Source organism: Euleptes europaea, chromosome 6, assembly GCF_029931775.1.
Source record: "Euleptes europaea isolate rEulEur1 chromosome 6, rEulEur1.hap1, whole genome shotgun sequence".
NCBI lineage: Eukaryota > Metazoa > Chordata > Lepidosauria > Squamata > Sphaerodactylidae > Euleptes > Euleptes europaea.
Genome location: NC_079317.1, coordinates 59,324,935 through 59,338,762, shown reverse-complemented (window position 1 = coordinate 59,338,762; position 13,828 = coordinate 59,324,935).

Genomic DNA, 13,828 nt, shown 5'->3' with positions numbered 1-13,828 from the left:
GAAGTCTTTTCTCCCTTACAAATCTTACTGTATCGTAGAGGAATCCCCCTTGATAAGATCTTTTTAATACTTTATTATCTAATTAGCCAGATTTACAAATAATATCCTTCTGCCTTTTATGGTTCTCTGAGGCACCCTCATACACGATCAATGTGATAATATGTATTTTATATTCCAAGTCCCGCTCGTTAACCAAAGGCAGAGAAAATTCAAATGGAAAAACTAAGAGAAACTTTCACACAGAATGCTGCACATTTAATTTTTTTGTCATAACAAATAAGTTATGCAGTGTACCTGATTTTGATCTCCATTTTATCTGGATAAGCAGTAGTATATGTGAGACCCAGTGACCACAGATTGAAGCCATGGCAAGAAAACGAGTTGTTCTAAGCTGTGTTAAGAGTTTTCTGGCTGAAGTCTGAAGCTGGTTGAAGTCTTGGTTAACACAGGATTCCAGTCGTGGCAGGGCTTTGGGAAGGACACAGGGATATTCTGAATGTTTGAAATTTCTGGGAGAAATTCAAGGCTCTCATTTCTCATCTGGTGGGTGTGCCCTGAGGGCAGCCATGTCACTGGCTGGCCTGGAGCCAAGGGGACTCTGCCTGACTTGCAGGACTGTTTTCCAGCAGGTCATTTCGTAATGACGTCAGATGCGAGAAGGGAATGAGACTTGGCAGGGCAAAGTCTGCAGAAAGTTCAGCCTGATATTTAGACCCGTGCCTTAGAAGGAATTCCATGTACACACATTTTTTGCTGTGTGGATGTTAGCACACATTCTTGTATGCTGCCAACCCTCTTTTTCTGGTATGGCCCTCTTTTAATATTTATCTTCATTTTGACTCATTAGCTTAACCCCCCCCCACCAAATGATTTCTTATGAATCCCAGCAGCCAGAATATTCTTTTTGCTTGTACAGTTTTTCAGTGTACAGTCAATTTGACTGATTCTGGTAACTGCAGTTAGGCATAAGCTAGACAAATTCACGAACAAGTAGGGTTGCCAACCTCTAGGTACTAGCTGGAGATCTCCTACTAATACAACTGATCTCCAGCCAATAGAGATCAGTTCACATGAAGAAAATGGCTGTTTTGGCAATTGGACTCTATGGCACTGAAGTCCCTGCCCTCCCCAAATCCCGCCCTCCTCAGGCTCCACCCCAAAAATCTCCAGGTATTTCCCAACCCGGAGCTGGCAACCCTGTGAACAAGAGAATCATGGGTCTGGAAGAAACCCATCTAACTTGGACTCCTGCTGTAGATCAGGAACCTTCATAGGCAATAACCCTTTAGCTGACTAATACTTATAATACACTTTATTATTTATACAAACAGTGGAGATGATATACTGTGCCAGAGGTTGCTTTTCGTAATGTGGCACGTGCAGCACATTGAATGTTGTAACATATTTGTTTTCTAATGTGGCCTGCAGTCATGACACTATTTTATGTCTTTGGCCTCTGACTACCTTCGCACTGGCTCTGTTCAGCAAATACCCTTGAAAATGAGGACACAGGGAAGGACATCTGTTACATTTAGCAAGTTTAGAAGGTAATCACCAGGATATCTAAGGTGGGTGTGAGCAGAAAAGAGGCTGTAATCCACCAGTGCACCAATGGTGGATTTCTGATAGACTACTTAATGCCTGCTGATTGCAGGGAATGTTTGTTTTACCTCTTCACTTTAGAAAGTCCAGCAGAGAATGCTGGGGGTCTGATTTAGGGGGTAAGGCATAGGGTGAATCCCTGTCTGAAAACTCTCTGGCTGCTGTTCAAGACCTGAGTTCTGACAATGTGTGGTTTCCTGTGGATGTGGTATCTCATCACTTCCAAGAATACCATATGATGAAAGTGTAGTGTAACTTAAGTTGGCATGAATCACTGTTGCCAAATTCACAAACAAGAGAATCATGGGTCTGGAAGAAACCCACCTAGCTTGGACTCCTGCTGTAGATCAGGAACCTTTATAGGCAATAACCCTTTTTTAACTTTCACTGGACAGGCCTCCTTGCATTTTTTTCAGGCTGAATCCCCTGACAAAGTCAGAGTCATAACTTCATTTTCTGCTGTCCATCTGAAGATCAGTGCTGATGGTGGAGTCAAAGGCTTTTTATACATGGCTGTTTCATCACTGTCACCCCACCAACTCCTTCGGGGCTTTGCTTTGATTATGATTGCATCTTCCAACCATCAGAGGTCGCCTCACTCTCCCCACGTGTTTGCCCCATGTTTTCTCGATTCTGGCGACCTCTGATGGTTGGAAGATGCAATCATAATCAAAGCAAAGCCCCAAAGTAGTCGGCAGAGTGACCATGAGGAAACAACCATGCATAAATGGTTGCAGTTAGAGCTAGGACCCTAGGGTTATAGCGGTTTGGCTTCAAAAGCACAGGCCTTTCTCTGTGCCCTTCCATCAACAACCCAAACAGTGAACCGTTTCTATCATGCCCTTGGGGGGACGAGTATGAGAGAGGGATGGGGTGAAGTCATTTTGTGAAATGGGAAACAACCAGCAACAGCTCTTGAGTTACACAGATGTTACACAATTTATTTGACAATGTCAGGTGTTCTTAAATTTCCAGAGTTGCAGTTTCATTTTTATACTAAAAATCAAAACCAAACCTGGAGATCATTTTAAAATTGAAACAAGTACTTGTTTGGTCAGCTTTTACAAAAATAGGAACCCCCTCAGTTTTTTCTTAGTAATTTCTTGAAGCGCCTTTTATTGAAGCAGTTGATTGCATTTGATTTAAGCACTTTACCAATAGGCTTGCCAGGTCCCCCCTGGCCACTGGTGGAGGGGGTAGGGTTGTCAACTCCAGGTTGGTAAACTCCTGGAGATTTGTGGGTGGAGCCTGGGGAGGACAGGGACCTCAGAGGGGTGCAATGCCATAGAGTCCACTCTCCAAAATATCCATTTTCTCCAGGGGAACTGATCTCTGTACTCTGAGCATGAGCTGTAATTCTGGGTGATCCCCAGCTCCCATCTGGAGGCTGGCATCCCATCTGCTTTTAGTCATTCTTTTTCTAAAATTATTTTTGGTGCTATTGAAAGATTCTGATGGATCAGAATAAAGATCTAACTTTCTCTGTCTAGTCTGCCCATGGAAGTTTCTTCTCTCTGGTCCCTTCTGTCTCAGCCTAATTTTTCATGGTAGTGCCCTAGGGTTGCCAATCTCCAGGTACTAGCTGGAGATCTCCTATTACAACTGATCTCCAGCCGATAGAGATCAGTTCACCTGGAGAAAATGGCCATTTTGGCCATTGGACTCTTTGACGTTGAAGTCCCTTCCCTCTCTAAACCCCGCCCTCCTTAGGCTCCGCCCCCCCAAACCCCGCTGGTTGCGAAGAGGTGCCCTCTCTTTGGGGTGGCCTTCTGGAATAAGGCTCTGGGAGGGCCTTTTGAGAAGTCTGATTTGCGCTGCCTGTGGCTATTCCAGTAGATATTGTGGTTGTGATCTTACTGTTTTGATTTTGTGCTGCAGATTTTTTTACATGTTGATGTAAGCCACCTTGAGGCCCCTTTTATGGAAGGATATAAATATTTTCAGAAACAGTTCAGCATTCTGTTTCCTACAGCAAACAGTTAGATATCTTTGTGCAATTTGCAAGCCAGATGTGAAGGCAGCAGCCCACCCCTCTTGTTTGCCCCAGTATTTGGTATTCAGAGCTCTGTTGCCCCTGAAGGTGGAGATGCCATTTAGCTATCAAGGCTGGTAGTCACTGACGCAGACATGTCCTCCATGAACAGAGAGCCACACATCATAGTCAGCTTTAAGACCCTACAGTCACTTTTGGGGCTTGAATGCTTGAAGTGCCTTTTGCTCTGTGCTACAGTTGGTGTTTTAATAAAGCTTAATCGCTTGTTTGTAGTATTGATAAGAAGCTGGCACATTGCACTGCTGAAAGCCAAGACCTGGCTCTGGTTTTCTGCATCAAAAGGACAGAACATCTTAATCTGACAGAAAGCCACATGTTCAACCAATTGGCCAAAGGGGTTTGCACTATTGGCCAAAGGGGTTTGCACTATATTTCCTTCTCCAAGTCTCATGTCATGACTATTGATGTTATCCCTGTAATTGTTTAGGGTGCTTCTACATGTAGGTTTTGAAAGAGGTTGGAAGTACGGTTTTGAGGCAATTCTAGATCCTGCAATATACCCGCAGAAAAGTGCTGGCACTGTGTTGATCTGCTGTGTGTCCCTGGCAATCCACTCTACATAATAGGATCAGGCAGTCAAGGTTCAATGCAGGCAGTGCAGCCCACTATCAAAGTGGAGGAAGGAATATTTTCCTTGCTGTTGTCAGAGTCTTGCCTTCTGGGTTCTAAGTTTCTGTATAAACCCATTCTTTCTCTCCAGGTGTCTCCAAACTTTGAACGCCAGGCAGAAAGTAGAAGGAATCAGCCAGCCATAGCTGTCGGTCCAAGCTGTGGCTCCATGCTAGACTGGGTGGGTTGCATAAATGGGAACACAGAGCTTAAGAGCTTGGTGGAAGTAATGTATGGCACAGGAGGCTGTTAGGGTCTAACAAGACTACAGGAAGCAGAAGAATAAAACTTCAACAGCACAGAGAGATTTTATTTACAAAGTTTGTATCCTGCCTTTCTGCCCTTACAAGGGCTGCCAGCGCGGCTAATAATTTAAAACATACATGATAAAATACATTCTAGAACCATTAAAATAAATTCCTCTCCCAAACTTACTTTAAAACAGCTGTAAAAAGAGTTTAAAAGCAGAGTTAAAATACATAAAACTGTTAAAATATATAAAGAACATAAAATGGTTAGGAAGGATGGATCATTGTGGGAATGCCAAATGAAACAGAAAAGGCTTCACCTGTTGGCAGAAGACAGCAAAAGAAGGGGACAGACGAATCTCCCTGGGGAAAGTGTTCCAGAGCTTTGGTGCCATGACTGAGAAGGCCCTCTCCCAGATTGCCACCTGCCTCAGAAGGCAGGGGCACCCAAAGCAAGGAATCTGAAGATGACCATAATAGTTCACAAAGGATGTAGCAGTCCTTCAGGTATGTTGGTCCCAAACCATATAGGGCTTTGAAGGTGGAGACCTGGACCTTGAATTGTGCCTGGAAACAAATTGGAAGCCAGTTTAGGTGGACCAAGACTGGAGTGAGATGGTCCCTATGACCCATTCCAGTCAACATCCCGGCTGCAGCATTTGGTACCAATGGAATTTTCCAAACACTTCTCATGGGCAGCCTCATGTAAAGCACATTGCAGTCATCTAACCTAGATGATGGAGGAAAGTAGGGCAAAGTGGTAGGGCATGTGTATGTGTTTCTGTGTTAAGGTTCCTTCCGCGCCAGGAAGAACTAAAGATGGGAAATAGTGAAGAATTATAGCTAGGGGGTTAAGGAGCCTAGCTGTGGACACAGCAAAAAGCACCTGACCTTCAAGGGTTATTTATAGGGTTGCCAGGTCCCTCTTCACCACTGGTGGAAGGTTTTTGGGGTGGAGCCTAAGGAGGGCAGAGTTTGGGGAGGGAATTCAATGCCATAGAGTCCAATGGCCAAAGCGGCCATTTTCTCCAGGTGAACTGATCTCTATTGGCTGGAGATCAGTTGTAATAGCAGATCTCTATCTGGTTCCTGGAGGTTGGCAACCCTAATTATTTAGTACCTGTGTAACATGGGAGTTTGGGTAGTTCCAAATTTCCTTCTTTTAGAAATCCTGTGGTTGGAGAAACGCAGACTGTTTAATGTGGGTGAAGCAGGATCCCATTTGAGTTTAGCTACAGAGTTGGGTCAAGTGACCAGTATATGCACTTGAACCATTCACTTCTAGGGCACAGAGGAGCCTGTGTGACAAGAAAGGTAAAGTTATTTTGTGAGAGTGTTCATGCTGGCATTTATGGCTGTGTCAGGCCCCCGACTTCACCTTCTCACTTGCTCCTAAGCTCTTCAGGCAGGTAAACCATCCATCTCCAATGATTGCAGCAATTTAGAGAGCTGCTGTTTGAGCCAGCGGTGTGGGGGAGAAAATGCCAGAAGGATGAACTGGAATAACCTCGTCTTCTTTCTCGTTCCCTCAATTGGAGGACCAAGTGCATCCTGCAGGGAGGGGAGGGAGCACAGCGCATTCTGGGATCTGCTTGTATCTCAGAGCACTCCCAGACTTCTCTCTTTTGCTCCTTGTGTAGCTGTGAACTGTTAAGGCCACCCAGTCAGTGGGTGGCAGATGAGGCAGCGGCAAGCAACAGAGAGGCAGCCAGTGGCAGGGGAGAAGGGAGAGAATCATACACGCAAGACAGCAGGGCCAGGTAAGGAGAATAGGATTTGGGGGTTCTGGATCATCATTGTGGAAATGGTTCAGTTCATCTGATTGGATGGTGCAGGATAAGAACGGTGTATGCTGTGCAGTTGAGATCTCTTTTCTGACACCAAATTGCCTTTTATGTCTCATGAATCTCGTGAGACTGAAGCAGTGGGGAACAAGCCGGATTTTGTGTTCTGAAACACACCTACAACAATGGAAGGATGTGGGATAGAAAGTCATTAGGACCCATGATTGTTACTTAATATTTTGAATTCTAGCCCACCGTATCCTGTGAGTTGAGGGTGGCTGTTATTGGGTATTGCTTTCTAAGGCACTTCTTCATCCTCTATTCCTTCCCCAACCTGAATAAGATTCAGATTCTGCTTCTTTGTAGGTATTGGTGCTAGGGTACTATAATGCATAACCAGAGGTATGTGGGGAGCGTTTTTGCAAAAGGTGGGTATTTCACACATGCTTTACCACTGATTCCTGATCTGACCGACAACCCTTGGGCATTAACATTCTTTACTTGACTAGATGATGAGCTAGGGTTTTGGCGCCAGACATTTAGGAAGTTCAGTGGCAGAATATCTTTGATAATTTTAGTGATTACCATGCTTCAGGACTTTAGGAAAACCCATATGCCAGTTATTCCCAAGGATGGGATTTTCCAGTGTTTCTGAAACTGAAAGCTGGAATAACTCTGCATAAGACTGCATTATTAAAATGTTAGGAAATGAGCAAAAACGTTATTTTCTTAATCACATCCAGTTCTTCCTAACCGAACTCCCTTTCCGCCTTCGAATAATCTCTTTGTAACCTTGAAGTTTCCTCTCTTTAAATAGCTTTTATGCCCTCCTCCTGCCTCTCTGGCTACTTTTCTGTAATAAATTCAGCAGAAAAGGGTTCAGTCTGCTTCCACAGAGGTGATATGTTCTGGTCTGCCTCTCAAACAGCACCCAATGTTGTTGTTTTCCCCCCACAAAGTTGTCCTCCTCCCCTTCCATTGCCTTCCATGCTTTACCGTCCTTTGCTCTGATCTCTCTGCAGCCTGTCCAATGTTTTGAGAAACTTCGGGATCAAATTGGGTTAGCCCACATGTGCAGGAAGGTGGGTATTTCTGAATTCCCCCACATCTGGCACTATTTTCTACCTCTATTCACTCACGTTCATTATTCCCTCCCCCTTGTTAATGGCAGGCTTTTTGTTAGCTTTTTAGGGAACTGGTGGTAGGTATATCACTGTAACATTATAGCGACATACCTAGTTCAGTTTTTTTTAAGCTGGCAAAAAAGCCCTTGGACTGACCATATTTCCTTGAAACAAAAACGGGACATTGGGACGGCAAAAACGGGACACGGGTTATGTAATATTATGTAATCCGATCGGAGCACTTTTTCTATGAGAATTTACCCAGCCATGCCTGCATGCAGCATAAGAAATGTCAGAACTGAAGGAAACAAACATTGGAAGAGTAATGAGGTGCAAAATGGGACAAAATTGACATTTTAATTAAAAAGATGGGATGGCCAGGAAATTTGATGGAAACGGGACTGTCCCATTCAAAACGGTATGTATGGTCAGCGTACCTTGGAGGAAGATTTCAGGCATGAAGGAATGGGCTGGGAAAACCCAAGAACTGTCCAGTGTGGATGCTCTGCTGCGAATGCCTCTGAGTGCACAGTAGCAATGAGTCCGCAATGGAGGTATCATCCTTGTGTGGAAGCAGCCTTTGTTAAAAACCCTGAAGCATTTCAGGCACAGTCTGCTTTTTTACACTTTGCACTGTTAAAATATTTTTTATTTTGCATCTCTTCAACCATACAGCTTCTTTTTGATGCGTCGCATCACGTTTTCAGGGTTTATGACCATGCGGAGGCTGCTTTAAATGGCTACCAGCAGCAGCTGTTTGCGGTAGTGTGGAATGGCTTGCTGCTGTGGAAGTCAGTTGAGAGCAGCCTCTATGTGCCTAGTACGCCAGCCCTAAGAATGCCGTTTTGCCTAATTTTAAAAAAAGAAACCCACCATGGGAACCACCATTTTTAAAAATTCAGTGGATGCATTTGAGTTGGAAATATAATCTGACTTCTCAGAGTTTAGCTGTAAAGTGTAATAGGTGTAAAACGGAAAGCTTTTGAGAATTAATCCCTTAAAAAAGGGCTGCCAACCTCCAGGTAGTAGCTGGAGATCTGCTATTACAACTGATCTCCAGCCAATAGAGATCAGTTCACCTGGAGGAAATGGCTGCTTTGGCAATTGGACTCTATGGCGTTGAAGTCCCTCCCCTCCCCAAACCCTGCCCTCCTCAGGCTCCCGCCAGTGGCAAAGAGGGACCTGGCAACCCTATTCCTTCTGCAGGCTTTTCTGCTGGTCCAACCTAATATATATCTTGTTTCATCCCATGGCTGTCCATAATTTATTGTGAAGGTGATCTGTCCTGGCCCCTTAAAATGCAAAGACTGAGGCTATTGCAACTGTCTGCTTCTGCTTTGGGTAAGGTGCCTCTTAGCATATTCCATGGACCCTTCCTCTTTCAGTTGTCCCCTCTCCACTTCCTTGCAAAGCTCACTTTTCAGCTGAATGATGTGTTCATAGAGGTAGCCAGGAGTAATTGCAAGGGAAAGGGATGCTATTTTGCCATTCCATGCAACAATTTTAGGCAACTTTGCCAGCATAGGTACACAAAGAGGTGTTTAACACCTGAAGATCCCTATCTCCTAATCTTTCCCCAGCAGCTTTTGACACCAGGTTTGTTTCATAAAGGGGGGGGGGGAGAAGTACATAGCTACTTGTGAGTAGTGATGAGGCAGTGGAGGGGGTGGGCTAGGCCTACCCCAAAGGAGCCTGAGAAAAGGGGTACTTGAAAGAGCTAAGAGGAACAATTGTGAGGGAGTGCTGAGAGAACATTTAACTTCCCTGTGACAAATCCTCAGAGGAAGTGAGGAAGCCTTTTAGGAAGTTTGTGAAAATTTTGCAGCGTGGCATAAAAAATGGGAGGAATTGACCAGAGCAAAAGGTCAGGTTGGCACCAGACTGTCGTGTGTCAAGAAAACAAGTGTGTCTTGTGTGGGCTATCATGCAGCCTTGTCCTCTCATTGTCACATGTCTTCGATAACATGTATATCAGAACAGAGAAGCTGTGATTTAAGATTTCAAGTAAGACTTTGCAAAATACAAGTCAAATGTAGAAAAACATAGTTCTTCTTATCTGGAAGCCTTAAAGTGCAGTCCTCCTAAGTCCATTGAAGTCAATGGGTTTAGAAGGGTGTTACTCTGTTTAGGATTGCACTGTACAAAAAAACAAGGCGGAAGGAGGGTCTGATTTGGAGGACTGGGGAAGCAGCTTTTGAAAGCGAACTGGCCTTAACCGTGCCTGTCACAGGCCTCTGAATGTACAAGCTGGCCATTTTTACTTGGTTACTTGAAAACATATTGGAAGCTCACTTGGCGTAAACTGTGGCTGTCTGGTTACTGGTGTGAGTCATTATAATCATATAACATTAACATGGGAAAAATTGCACTTGTTCCTAATTTGATTCAGGGTTTATATTAAAATTGTTAGCGATTAATTCTAAAAATCTTTGACTTGAGGTCCAACTTTGAGAAAGATCGATGGAATTGTGCTGCATGTCTTTCCCCCCGTCCATATAACAGCTATTCAGGAATCTGAAGAGTGCTGTCGTGTCTTCCCTTAGTCTTCTCTTCTCTAGGCTAGGCTAAAGGAAGACCCAGCTGTTCTCTTCAGATACATGAAAGGGAAGTAACATGGAAGGGACAATGGATTTGTCTCTCCGGAGAGCAGAACTAGATTAATGCGCTTAAAGTTGCAGGACAGTCGATTTCAGTTGAACTTCAGGAGAAGCTTCCTAATGGTAAGAGCAATCCAGCAGTGGAACCAATTACCCTAGAGAATGGTGGGCTCTCCCTTGCAGAAGGGTTTCAATTTCAAACAGAGCCTGGGCAGCCATCTGTTGGGAATGTTTCAGTTTTGCAGTTCCTGCATTGTGTAGGGAGCTGGGCTAGCTGGCCTCTAAGATCCCTTCCAACTACATGTTCTTTATGCATTGGAAATCCATCAGTAGAAAGTGCTGATGATGGCATGTCTTCCTGTCTCTCCCTGCCCCCCAGGACCAATATTCAGCCCTAAGAAAAGTATATTCCCAGTGTCACGTGTGAAGCTATAGCTATGGGGGTCTGGAGCCAGCAGTGTGGACGGGGAAATCTCTCTCTGCTGCCTCTTACATGAGAAGAGTTCTGCTGACAGAAGAGACAAAAGGGAGTAATTTTGTCCACTCCTCACTGCAGTATCCCGACTCATATGGCTGTTACTCCATGGTGGTCTTACAACCCCGGGAACAAACCTTTTTTTGGTTTGGAAATGGCTACTAAGGGAGGAGAGAGCTGGGAAGATCAGCAATCCTTAAGAAGACTTGCACTAGATCTGACCCTTTATATGGTATAAACCTATGCCTGTGGCTAGATCAGCCTACCAATATCTCTTACCTATCTCCCTAATTATGGGCAGTGTAGTTGGCCTCAGTCAGAAACTGGGCTTTCCCATTGCTATTGAACAACCTCCTTCATGCTTTGGGCCTGTTAGGTTATTCAGTCTTTTAGGGAGGAAGTAAATGCTAATATCAATTTTGCATTAGAATATTCATTGATTTTTGAAGATGCTTATGTACGTTTAAACTATTGGCCTGTCTCCTGGAGGCTAACTGATGGTCAATAAAAGTGGACCCTCCATGCCCTTACTGTTGCTAAAAGTCTTATATTACAGTGCTGGAAAGATAAATGCCCATCTCCAGTAATCCAAAGTATTCAGGACCTTAGAGCCTTATCAACATTTGAATGTATGGGATATAGACAACAATTGTGCATGGACATTTTTTTAGATTTGGGAGGGGCTGTGGCTCAGTGGTAGAGTATCTGCTTGGCATGCAGAAGGCCCCAGGTTCAATCCCCGGCATCTCCAGTTAAAGGGACTAGGCAAGTAGGTGATGTGAAAGACCTCTCTGCCTGAGACCCTGGAGAGCCGCTGCCTGTCTGAGTAGACAATACTGACTTTGATGGACCAAGGGTCTGATTCAGTATAAGGCAGCTTCATGTGTAGATATTTGCAGTGTTTTGTAGATGTTTATCTGTAGTCTTGCCACCATTGTTATATATTTTTAAAATTTCTTTCTGTTTGGGAGTTTGATTTATAGTAAAAATTAAACAAACAAAAATCAACAACAGACTCCCTGATATCAAATTCCTAGCTTGTTAAACTTGGTTATTCCAGAAACCTTTGTTAATGTGATTGAACTGATGAGTTGAAACATTGTTATCTATTCGACCAAATTACTTATTCATTGTAATGTTGGTAGATTGTTGAAGCTGTCTATGGTTGATCTTTTATAATAGACTAATTATGTATTTTAGTGTTGTTGTTGTTTTGTGTGTGATGTCTTCTCTGTCTGGGTTATAAACTTTGTTGTTAGCCTTGAATCAGAAAGGTGGAATTTACATATGGGAGATAAATGCTGCATCGTGATGAAGTACAGGAGTAGGGGGTTAACGTTGTTGGAGTCTAAATAAAAACAATATGATGGTGGTCTTTCTCTCCTTCATGGTGTTGCTGCAGTAATATAGTCCCCACTCTTTTGTTGTTATTTCTGGAATAACCTTATATAAAATGTTCAGATTACTCAAGGGAGAACACTCTGGTACCATGCCTACTTTAGAGTGTTGGACCATCATTCAGAACACTCTGTCTCAAGAAGGGTGGGAAAGTTCATAAAATTGGAAGCTGGTATTAGTAGACTTGTTTTAAACCATTTTAAAAATACACACACACGACAATATCAAGTTGCATACGATATACTTTTTTCTACTATTGCAATTCCGTGGGCTATTCTGATGTACCATTATCTTGCAGAGTGTGAAGTAAGGAAGTAGGAAATGCTATCATAGCCACTGTTTTTCCTACATAGTAATATTTCTTTACTCAATGAATAATTAAACTGTGGAATTCACGGCCGGTGAGATAGTGATGGCCATGAACAGAGGTAACATTAAAAGAAGGTTAGATAGATTCATGGGGAAAGGCCAACAGTGGCTACTAGCCATGGTGACTGAAGGGAGCCTCCATATCCAGAGGCAGCAAACCTCTGGTGCTGGGAGGCAGTGGCAGAGGAGGGCCTCGGCTTCTATGCCCTGTTTGTTCGGCCCTTCAGGGAAACAGGGTGGCTGGTGTGTGAGGATGCTAGACTAGATGGACCAGTTATCTGATCCAGCAGATACTATTTATAGGTTGATTAAATAGCTATTAAGAAAAAGAAGGAGGGGCAGAGCTGGACTTCATTGCTTGGGAAATAGATACCCCAACTATGACAAGCTAGCTTTGCTTGCAGGTAACTAGCTTTTAAAAATGTTTTAACTCCCAACAGGGAGTTCGAGTGCTTCTAAAATGGAGGTCAGCAATGTCAAGCTAACCTGTTTAAATCAGGTTCATCTTAAGTTAGGGTTGCCAGGTCCCTGTTCGCCACCGGCAGGAGGTTTTTGGGGCAGAGCCTGAGGAAGGTGGGGTTTGGGGAGGGGAGGGACTTCAGTGCCATAGAGTCCAATTGGCAAAGTGGCCATTTTCTCCAGGTGAACTGATCTCTATCAGCTGGAGATCAGTTGTAATAGCAGGAGATCTCCAGCTAGTACCTGGAGGTTGGCAACCTATCTCAAGTGCACACTCCAGGCCTGGGATCCCTCTTTCAGTCCATTTTCAAGTATCTGAGAAATGGATGTATGTCTCCAGCCTCTGGGAACTGCTACAACCCTTTCTCAAAGGCGCCTTATTAATCTACTCAAGTTCAGACAGCAACATCAAGCTTTTATCCTATCAAAGGCTGCCCTGTAGATTCAGATGGCAGCAAGAATTGCTTTTGCTGTTTGACTTGGCCTTGCTGGATAGAGGATGTGTCAGTTTTGAGGTCCCTCTAGGCATGCATCTGTGTCTGTCCAATGTTGTTTTGCTTCATTACTAAGCTGATGGTAGCAGAAAAACAAAACTGTGTCATCCAGATTTTCACGTGCAGAAATTAAACCCTTCTCCTCCCCCCCTCTTTTTTTTACTGCTTTAGTGTTGTAAGCTGTAAGGCAAATCTTTAGTGAAGAGCTGATCCACAAAAACAGTCAGCATCTAATCTGTAAAGGAGGCCCAAAATATGACAAGGGGGTTAATGTGCTTAATTCTTGAGTGGATGCCTTGCTTTACATGCTCCCACCTTCTGAAAGGAGGCTGGTGGCTAGTAGAAAACAGTGTGATGCTATGTATGTGGACCTACTCTTTGGAACTTTAGGCAACTCATAGAAGATGTTCTTGTTTTCCCAGGTCCTCAGTGAAGTATTTTTAAAACACGTTTTATTTTATTTTTAGGATACAGAATAGAAAAGGGAAAAAGGGAATGATAAAAAAAGAAATCAACAACATATCTTAATCCATGTCCGGGGCAACCCCCGCGGCATATATTACCCCCAGTAATACATTGACACTTATTTTACTAATGATATTTGCAATACTTGTAT